Here is an 11,185-nt window from a genome sequence, read left to right as displayed (position 1 = left end):
GATGGAAGGAAATAAAAAAAAACATTTTAATTGACAGCAGTAGTGCAGTGGGAATGCCTACTACCAAGACTTGTATTATGTTCCAAGATAGGAACAAAAGAACCACTTGGCCAAAATGGTAGAACAAAGGATACTTACAAATGATATAATTGATGGATTCCAAAACATGTGGAGGATACAGTTTTTGATGGAAAATTGGGCTCACAAAACTCATGGGGTCCTCCACTGCACTTCTGTGGAAACTATTTTTGGCACATTCCAATTGAGGGAACGGCACTTGTGTGGACCCAAGGGTGCTCAAACACAAGCTTGCAGGAGACCCTAAGGAAACCTAAAGGAATGTCATACCAGTCTAGACCATATCAGAGGAGTCTAGAAACAACTCAAGGACTTGTTGTCCAGGTGCTGAGTGTAAATATTAAGCCAGCAAGAGAGGCTATTTTTAAGGTGTAACCTTAGTAATATAGACCCTCATGGCCTCTCAAGTCTTCAGGCTGGATGTTAGTATTCTGGTACCTTGCACCCTGGGCAAAACCAAATTTTCTGTTAAAACTGCCAGCCAGGAAGTAGCTTCCCCAGCTGATGCTAGGCTCGTAGGGCAGCAGAACGATGGCGTCCCAGAGCACAAGGCACAAAGGAAATTGAGCAGATGACACAGGGGTAAGGATCACACACCTCAGTAAGACACAAGGACTGTCACTGACTTTCCACCTGGCAGAATTCTGGTACAGGCACAACACTGGACAAAGGGTAGTCAGTTGTTTGCACTCTTGAGGGTTCCTGCTTTTCAGGACTGTGATCCTATTGCTGTCATTTTCTGATATGAAAGGAGAGAAGCTTCAAAAAATTTTGGCCTTCATGTACATAGTGACATTCTATCTGGGTTCAGTGGTATGCTTCCCCATCTTATCTGCCGCAGTGCCCACTGTGAGACCTGGTATAATTGCTATACAGGATTTAGAGTTAAAGGCTCACGGAAAGAATGAGCATTCTAAATCAATTGCCCCTTTTCCCCCTTGCATACAAGGCCTAGGACAGTGCCAACACACTAAATATGTACTAGATGTTACTAGGTAAACATTCTGAGCTTTCTCCAGCTCTGTCATATGCAGAACAAAAAATAGACCCACATGATAGATATTGGGATCCAAACAAAATGTTCAAGCCACTAGATCTTACCTTCACAAAAATGAAATGGCAGTCCTCTCTCCTGAGTTGAATGAGGGTATCAGATTCCATCTACTCCTCCCCCTTATTTTGCTTTTTCCATATATGCATATCACACATATTTATACATCACAACTACTTGTATTATAGGCAAGAGACAAAAGGTGCAGAGATCACATTCAAGAGAGCTGTTTCTTTCATGACTGGAGCAATATCTTAGCATTAGTATGACCTTGAACTAACAGAGATCCATCTTAATCTTGAGTCCTGGGAGAAAAATGTATGTATTACCACCACAAAGAATATACACATAAAAAGTATGGATGCCTTGCCATTTTTTATTTCTAATAGCTTGTATAAATTATAAACATTGTTTCTCAACCACAACAATCTTCTCCACTCGAACCCCCCCACCACTAGTAGGCCCTAAAGTAAAAACTCTTGTTTCTCAAAACTCCTCAATTTTTCCTCAAAGAGGGTTCTATATTATCTGTGGACTGGCATCCATCTGTAGCTAGGTATAGGACACAGGGAATTCAGAAACTCTTAAGAGATTAAGTATAAGTGTAAGTGTACAGGCAACCTACACAGAAAAGGAAAATAAGAACTACAAGCTTGTCATACTCACTCAATTATCCTCAGGAACTTCCAAACAGATTCCATGTGTCCTCACAGGAAACTTCAAGGTGCCTTCATCCTTTCCATCCATCACTAAGACACATGGAAGAGAAACAAGTGTTCATAGACAGAAAGGGACAGCATATTACTCTGCATGTAAAAATTCCATCCCACACAAATCAAATAAATTGTAAAATGTGACTTTGTCTAATAATGTATCTATTAATCTTCTTACATATCTACTTCCTGCATGTGTCTCCCTCTATCCATGCCTCCTACACACGGAACACAAGTGACATCCAGTGTAGTTAGGACTGTCTGCATCCAGATGATATACCATATTCAGTAGGGGATTTATTTTCAGTTCCCTCAAAAGAGCTGTTCTCCTCAGAAAACATAGAGCCTAGAAAGGCCATTCTGCACAATGGTGAGATATTGCAAGATGGCGGCTAGTAGAAAAATCTGCCTATAGACCACATTGTCTAATCTCTTCCAACTCTGCCTTTAAACAAATATTCCTGGTGAATATGCTCTTAGGCTACAAATGGAAATTTATAGAAATGTTTTGTGGAGATGTTTCAGGAGTTGTGAATTTTAAGGAATGCCAGACTTTTCACTAAAATATATGTTCCTGCCACCTCCCATATTCATCTAGCAGTGTAGACTGATGCACCAAGTCATAAGTATGGACAACACAAACACACACACACACACACACACACACACACACACACACTTGTCAGAACCTAACCTGATATTGTCCTTACCTGAGCTGTAGCTAAAATATATAAGGTTTCACCTATATGCCATCTAGTTACTCACTTCCAACAGCAGTTGAGAAAAATAACTGTTACACACTGTTATCTCTCTGATACTGCTGAATGTACACTTCTTGAACTAGTTTCCTGTCCATGGTGCACACAGAGAATAAATTTAGACAAAAAACAACCACAAACACACACACACACACACACACAGAGAGAGAGAGAGAGAGAGAGAGAGAGAGAGAGAGAGAGAGAGAGAGAGAGAGAATGTGAGAGGTGCCTTAGGGCCCCAGATCCTTCCTAGTATTGATTTAAGAAATGTCTGTAAGTATTGTAACATGTAAGATGAAACCTGGAGACTGCAGAATAGGACAAGGGGCATTTAGACATTTGACCCTAGAATTTGTTTAAGGCAATATGAGCTACTTAGGAAAACTAAGGACTATGCAAACTGCATGGGTGCCCTGTACTTGTTTTTGGAGGTGAAGTTGTGAATATATTTTCCCACTTTTTCATTTGGGTTCTGGTTTAGTGGCAGTATCTATTTTCTATGTCTTTTTTTAATGTCGTTAACTTACATTGGTGGGAATTTTCCTTCCAGAACTGTCTGTGGGGCTGGATTTGTAGATGTGTATTGTGGACATCCTGCTTTGCATTGAATATATTGTTTTCTCCATCTGTAGTGATTGAGAGTTTTGCTTGGTACAGTAGTCATGTTTAGCAACTCTGTACTCTTAGCATTTGTAGAACATCTATACAGGACCTTCTGACTTTCAGAGTTACATAATGAAGTCAGGTGTGATTTTGAAAGGACTGCCATTATAATTTACCTTGACTTTTTGCTTTCCTGCCCTTAATATTCTCTTTTATTCTGCATGTTAGTTGTTTGATTATTACGTGTTGAATAGATATTTTTTGCTACAGTCTATGTAGTGTCTAGTATTCTTTTTGTGCTTACATAGGTATATGCTTCTTTAGTTTGGAAAAGTTTTTTTGGTGATTTTATTGAATATGTTTCGGCACCTTTGAGTGGGAATCTTTGCCTTCTGAGACTATCATTGTTTGGTTTGATCTTTTCACAGTGTCCCTTATTTCCGGGATGTTTTGTTTTAAGGATTTGTTATATTTAATTTTATCTTTGGTGGATGATTCGATTTCCTTCAGTTTAACTTCAACCCCTGATATTCTCTTTTGATTTCTTGTATTCTCTTGGTTATGCTTCCATCTGTAGTTTCTGCTTATTTACTCAGTTTTTCTCTTTCCAGCATTCCCTCAGTTTGTGTTTTTTTATTGTCTCTATTTCTGTTTTCAGTTCATGATCTGTTTAACTTGTTTCCTTCATTTGCTTGATTGTATTTTCTTGGTTTGTTTACTTTCTTTAAGAGATTTGATCATTTAATGCATTTTTGCTATGTCTTTTCTTCTATTTCTTGCCATTCTTGTTGGTTTTTCTTACATTTATTTAAGGTATTTCTTCATATCATCTTTGAGGACTTCTATAATGCTTATGAAGTTGTTTGTCATTCTATTCTGCCTCATCTGCTTTGTTGTGTTCAGGTCTAATTGGCATAGAGTCTCTAGATTCTGTTGATGCCATACTGGCTTTTCTAGTGTTGGTGTTTTCTTGTATTGCAGTCTTACCATCACTGCTTCCACTGGGTGGAGGTAGAGTCTCTCTATATATCTTTATTTCCAGATAGGTGTAGTTGGGTCACAAGTTCCATGTCTATAAATCTGGATGATCTGAGCTATCTTTGAGGTCTCTGGAAGAGGGTAGGGCATGGGTGAATTCTGGTACAAGGTGGTCCCATATGGATATGTGGACCCAGTATGACCAGTATCTACCCAGGAGTTGGAGGGTGTGTTGGACCGACATTGTTTCTCAAAACTCATGCTGATCTAGGGGCAGAACAAGACCATGGGCGAGGAGAAGGCACTCTCTGCGTGGTTCACAGAACTAAGTATAAGGAATGGATCACTAAAGCATGGTTATGGGGAAGTCAGATGCATGGATAATCCAGGGAGTTCCCAGGGAAGGATGTGGGGAGCTTCAGCCTGAACTATTCCCACACTGACCCCCAACAGAGGACAGGAAATTGTACCCAAAGATGAGGTTAAGTATGGGCTCAAGTTTGTTCAGCATTGATAGGTGGGTCTAATATGTTCAAAGCATTCCCTGGAACTTCCAAGGAAGTTGAGGGTTTGTTGGATTCACTCTAGCCCAACACGAACCCTGAGCAGTACACCAAGCCAGACCAAGTTTCCCTTTCTTTAAATTTTTTGTTATAATTTTCCTCCATGAAAGGAGGTAAAATGGGTGTTCATGGGCCATTTACATGTCAAGCAAGTTTTCTGCATATAAGCATGTTGTATGTATATTAATAATACTTGGTAGCTTGGTGTGAATCATATGCATCTCGTTTTGCCAGTGGGTATGGAGGAGCAAACACTGTTGTCTCTCAGTGTAAACAGTATCAGATGCAAAGGCATACAGACTTTCATCAACTTCCTTTTAAACCAGAGAAATAGGAAGACATACCTGTATGATGTTTTCATTGAACATGTGAATATGTTTAAATATATATATATATATATATATATATATATATATATATATATATATATATACCTAAACTGCCAGAATCATTTTCTTCTTGGCAGTTCTTCCAAATTTATTAAAAATCATGGAAAAATATTATGGCTAAATCAAAAAAAAATATTCCAGCCATTCTATTACATAGTGAGCCATGCTATCTTGGGGTGACATGGTGTAGTTATGTTTGGAATAATAAGTGTGATAATGTCTAAATAATTTGCATTATAACCTCAAAAATTCTGTCAAATGAAAAGGGATGTCATCTTGGTATTTCACTAGAGAGGAAGAAAAGCAGTAAATGTTACAAGAGATATATCAGAATGGTCCTTGTAGTTAGTAAATATAGGATATTTCATCTAGTATTAGAATTTTCCAAGTATTCAGACAGAAATAATATAGTTATCTGTGGAGACCATGTACTGATGAACATTATCAGAAAGCCAAAATAACACAGAATCAGACAGGTGTGATATATATGTTTGTTAGCAGAGTAGTCTATATTTCTGTGAGAACAAATAAGACCATAAGCTAGTAACCATTTGCTGAGCAACATTTGTGACTTTTGAAGTTGTGAGACTTCAAATGTGTGAACTAGGAGATTTTTGACACCTGTTGGCTCTCCCCAAACTAGCTCCCTATCCAGGGCAGACACAAAGAATAAACCTAGATACAAACACAATGACACACATACATACACAGAGAGGAATAAAAAGACAAAGAGACATAAGGAAAGTGAGGAGAGAGATAGATTCTGAGACCTCGGATAGTTTCCTGTTCAATTTCAGAACCATCTCTAAGTACTGTAATATCTGAGATGATGTCCATACTAGGCAGAGCAGAACAATGGACTTTCCAATGTTTGGCACTGGGTATTCATCCTGGGTTTAGGGCAAGGTGAGCTAATTATGAAAACACAGAAGTAAACCACAGGCTTGGGTGCCCTCTATAACAGAGAGGAAGCCTGTTGGAGTATATAGGACCAGTGAAACTTGGCCTAGTCAGATGATACCTACAGGACTGCCTGACAAATTTTGGGCAACCTTCAGTCCACACCATACTCTGGCTTTTTCTACTGAGATTCACCCTGAACAATCACATTTGCTCTGAATTTATTAGGTATACAAAGCCATGTTGTGTATGTTCAGGAGTGTGGTGACTCCCAGACCACTTGTAGGGTCCTTGGCATATGACTCAAGAGAATAAATCTTTTGTAATATGTCCCAGTCCCTAAACTACACCTACACCTCAGATCAAGAAGAAAGATGTCTAAAATAAAACAAAACAAAAAAAAAAAAAACAAAAATACAAATAAAGCCAGAGAAGAGGCCTTCCTTATGAAGAGAATTAAGGAGAGCAGGGAAGTAGTTAAATAGATGGCAGAAAACTCGGGACAATGGCTACCTTGCAATTAGACCCTGAGCACAAGTGACAGATACTGTAAAGTGTGAGTGATTCCTGGCAGTGTGATGTGGGTATTACTTGGGAGACTTAGATGAAAGATAGGGGGTTCCTGGGTGGTTATGTGCAAACAGTATGTGTGGTCAGTGAGACTAGTCCCCACATAAAGCAGATGTAGCCAAGAATGCAGAATCCCATGGACAAGTTCCTTGACCCTGAAAGATATAGCAGCTCCAAAAGCAAAGGTGTTCTGTTTCCTGATGCCAGAAAACCAAACCCATACTGCCCAGTTAATGGTACCTTTATGGTACTTCCTCCCAGTCTTCTCTTGGGCCAAGCAGCCTGCAGGATACCTACTTCGCTACTGTAGGGCTAGCACTAGGAACCTGTCTTAGGCAATCTGTTGCCAGGTCCAGAGAAGCACAGGGAAATGCTGGTACACTGTCCTAAACCATTAAGCTTCATGACAGTAGTGCATTGAGAATTATAATATCCATGAGTCATTGTATACACCCTCAGCCCTTTCCAAACCAATAATAACATCAACCTCTTGCACTCTGCTCCAAGAAAACCACCAACATGCCACATGGCAAGACTAAGCAGAGATGACAATGAGTAGATTCCAGTGGTTGTAGAGGGTGCAAGTTGTGCTGGGAAATGGAGTTCAGAAACATTACTAGGGCCCTCCACTTCACTCAGTTAAGACAGTCTACTTTTGACATCTGTCAGTCCTGTGAATGCCCCATGTGAAAGCACAGGGAGACTCTCTGTCATGCCTGCACGAGACCATAAGGGAAGCCTCCAGGAACCTAATACCAATATGGATGCTGGAGGAGCCTCAGGCCCAAACTATTGACTTGTGCACTGGGGATGACTATTGCCCTCTATGTGCATAGCCATGGCATTCTGTAGGTAAATACCCACCTTCAGAGATATAGGAGCTATCTTCTTGATTCTAGAGACACAGAAGGAAACTCTAGCTACCAAGAAGATCTTGGGCCTGCTGGCACCTTGCACCCGGTGTCAAGGTTGGTGGCCACAACGGTAACTCTAAGGGTGACCCAAAGGGATAGTGTAGTGGGATGCTAGTGTCCCAGAACACAGGACACAGAGAAGGATGGCAGATGGCATAGGGATGGAGACCACTCACCACAAGTTTGCACTAAATAAAACAGTCATTTCCTACAGGGTACAAGGATGGTCTGGGTTGTACATAAGGTAAAAGCCAAGGTGCTGTTTACTTGTGAGTTATCTAGTCTTAGGGACCTGCCATCTTACTCTAAACACCTCCCAGGTAACACTCTGGGCTACCAACATCTCTGTCACATATCACCAGAAAAATAACACACACACACACACACAAACACACACACACACGCACGCACACACGCACGCATGCACATGCACACGCACACACAGAGAGAGAGAGAGAGAGAGAGAGAGAGAGAGAGAGAGAGATAGATTTGGTTTGGAAGTAGATCAAAAAGCTAAACAGCCAAGCCAGTAGATCTTACTACTACTGATATGAAAAAGATATCCCTTCTCTAGGGATCCTAAGAGGAAAAAAGGCTTTCAGGTTCATCTTGTTCCACTTATATTCCTTTTTCTGCCAGCCATATCAGTCCTATCTTTACAATCATAGATCTTGATAATAGGTATGTGATGCCTGGTACTGAGATCATCTTTGTGTGAATTTAAATTTCTTGCACTATTGTGACCTTGAACTAACAGCAATTCTTGTAGTTGGTAATCCTGAGGTCTGGGACAAAAGTTATGGACCACCACCACCTAGGTCCTATATATATGTACAGAGGACTGTGGTGCTATTTAGATCTCTACTGGATTTCATTAATCACAATGCATCACAATTGCCATAATATATCTCCTTTATACATCCTGACATTCCCCCACCTCCTAACAGGGCCCATTCAGGAAACTCCTGTTTCCAAAAGTCCTCTATTTACTTCAGACAAGGAAATGACTATATTCTCTGTAGACATACTCCTACCTGTTGCCAGGTCTAAGAATGCAGAGTACTTACTTCTTTCTGAAAAAATTCAAATCGATAGAGGACAGGCAATCTGGACACCTAGGGAAAATAAGCAATTCTTGATTGTCACTCCAGGGTGCCTATAGCACATATTCAACCCCTCAGTATCCTTAGAGACTTCCCAACAAACTCCAGGTGTCCTTGCAGGAAACCCTCAAGGCACCTGTATCTATGCTTTCCCTCCAGGGACCCATACAAATAGAACAGATTAAAACATCCATAGACATAATGTTTTGGCACAACAGCCTACATGCAAAAACAGTATCCCACCAAAAACAACTAATACCAAGCATACAAGTTCTCACCAACCATCTCTTTCTTTCAATCCATGTATCCATATGTTTATTTTCACAACTTTTTCCTCCTCTGTCTATGCCTCCCTTTATCCCTGGCTCCTTTTTACACTCACATCATGGCATCCCATGCAGCTATGCCTGTCAGGATTATATACTATGCCATATTCAATTGAGAAATGTTCTTCAGGATACGACAGAGAACCATTCTCTCATTGAGGAATTACAAAGGCCCTCCCAAAAATGTAGATACCTTCAAAGATGGCCCAAAGAAGAAGCCTGCTAGCCTGCCTCCTGTAGATAAGACTGTTTAATCTGTTCCAACTATAGCTTTACACAAAGCCTCCGGGAGATATCTGTGCTGAGGCTACACATTGAGCAGCTCCATGAAAAAAGACAAGTGGATATTTGTGAGAAACTTTGAATTCCTAGTGGTGCCAGACTATCCAATACCACATTTCATATCATTTCCACATAATGTACTCTTCCAGCATGCCACAACTATATACAACACACATGCGTGCGCGCACACACACACACACACACACACACACACACAAAATCAGTATAATACCACACCAGACATTGTGGCTACCTGAACAATTAACTTTCTATCCAGGGAAAACACCGAGCATAAACCCAGACACAAACCTGTTTTATCTAATTATTGTAACAGCTGAGAAAATACCCGGACAGGGCAGTGGAAGAAAATGGGCTTTTGAATTTTGACCTTGGGTGATCTTCCCAGGATTAAGGCAAGGTGAGTTACATAGGAAAACTCTGTACATGCCACCTGCATAGGTGACCTAAATCACAGAGAGGATGCCCATTGGGGGAGGTAGGGGCAAGGAAACCTGGCCTGCCTGGGATTGTTCCTACAGGTCTGCATGGTATTTTTGGGAACCCTTCAGTTCACATTCTATTCTGGATGTGTTACTCTGATTGAGCGTGAGACACTACACTGCCTTGAATTCCATTCTAATTAGGTACACACATACAGGTTGCATATGATCATGAGGGTGGTGTGACTCAGACCCCTATAGGGTTCTGAGAATGTGTCTCTTTATCAGAAAACTTTTCTAACAGGTCACAGTCACAGAATTACTCCTCATACCAACTCAAGGAAAAATTCATGTCTAAAAGAAACCAAATGAAATCCAGAGAGAAATCCTAGCACATGAGGAGGACAAAGGATGACAAGGAATGCATTAAATAGATGGTGTAAATCTGACCACAATGACTATTTGGCCATGAGACTCTGATTAGAGTCAAGAGGTGTTGGGCACAAGAAGTGAGGTGTAGGTGCTTTTGGAGATATACAGGCAAATGCTAGGTGGATCCCTACTGGTAGTGTGCTCAGTTTTGGGGCAGTGCAATGTATAAGTCCACACATATAGCCAGATGTAGCCCTATGATTCAGGAGACTGCGTTTCCTGTGTACAAAAACTAAAGTGCGTAGAATATGGCCCTGTTTTCCTTGATCCTGCCTCCTCCAAATGCTCTTTTGTGCCAAGGAGACTGACAAAATCATGGTTAGGTCCTATGTCTCCAGCACTGGGAGCTTGTCCCTAGGCAAACCACAGCCATGTCAAGAGAATCAAAGGGAGATGCTGGCAGAATCTTCAAAAAAATATTCTGGTTTATGGCATTAGGTCTCTAAGAATGGCATACTTCACAGGTCATGGTTGCACTCCCTCAGCCCTTTCGAAAACCATGACAGAAAAAAAAACAATCAAACAAGCAGACAATTAAACAAAAATCTTTTGCATCACACACTGGACTTGCCACCAGATTACGATCTAGGCCAATACAGTCCAGAAACAAATCTCTAAGACTGCTGTAGATGATAGATATCAGGGGGTGAGGAAGATCAGTGTGAGATGGGGCTCATAGTACTCACTGATTCCTCTACTACACTGCCCTGACACAATATGCTTTTGAAACCTGCCAACCCTGAGTAGGACCCAAGAGAGAGTACGAAGAGGCACAAAGCAAGCTACAGTAATCTTACCCCATTCTGGAGTATAAGGGAGAAGCTTTTAAGCCAAATAAATAGACTTGGTTATCTGCATCTGATTGTTGCCCCTAGCTGTCTAGCTAGCATATATTGAAGGCCACTACCCACTACCTTAAGAAATCCAGTATGTATATTTATAACCCTGACCAATGTGGTATGACCATGGTTGCCAGAGTGGCCTTGGGCCTGCTCTACCCTTACAAACTGGAGAAAACCAAATGTCCATATGAAGACATCCAGCCAAGAAGGGTCAACCCTGGCTGACACAGGGCTGGTATGGCA

This window comes from Phodopus roborovskii, unplaced genomic scaffold, assembly GCF_943737965.1.
Source record: "Phodopus roborovskii unplaced genomic scaffold, PHOROB, whole genome shotgun sequence".
Lineage (NCBI taxonomy): Eukaryota > Metazoa > Chordata > Mammalia > Rodentia > Cricetidae > Phodopus > Phodopus roborovskii.
Note: the sequence above shows the minus strand (reverse complement) of the source record.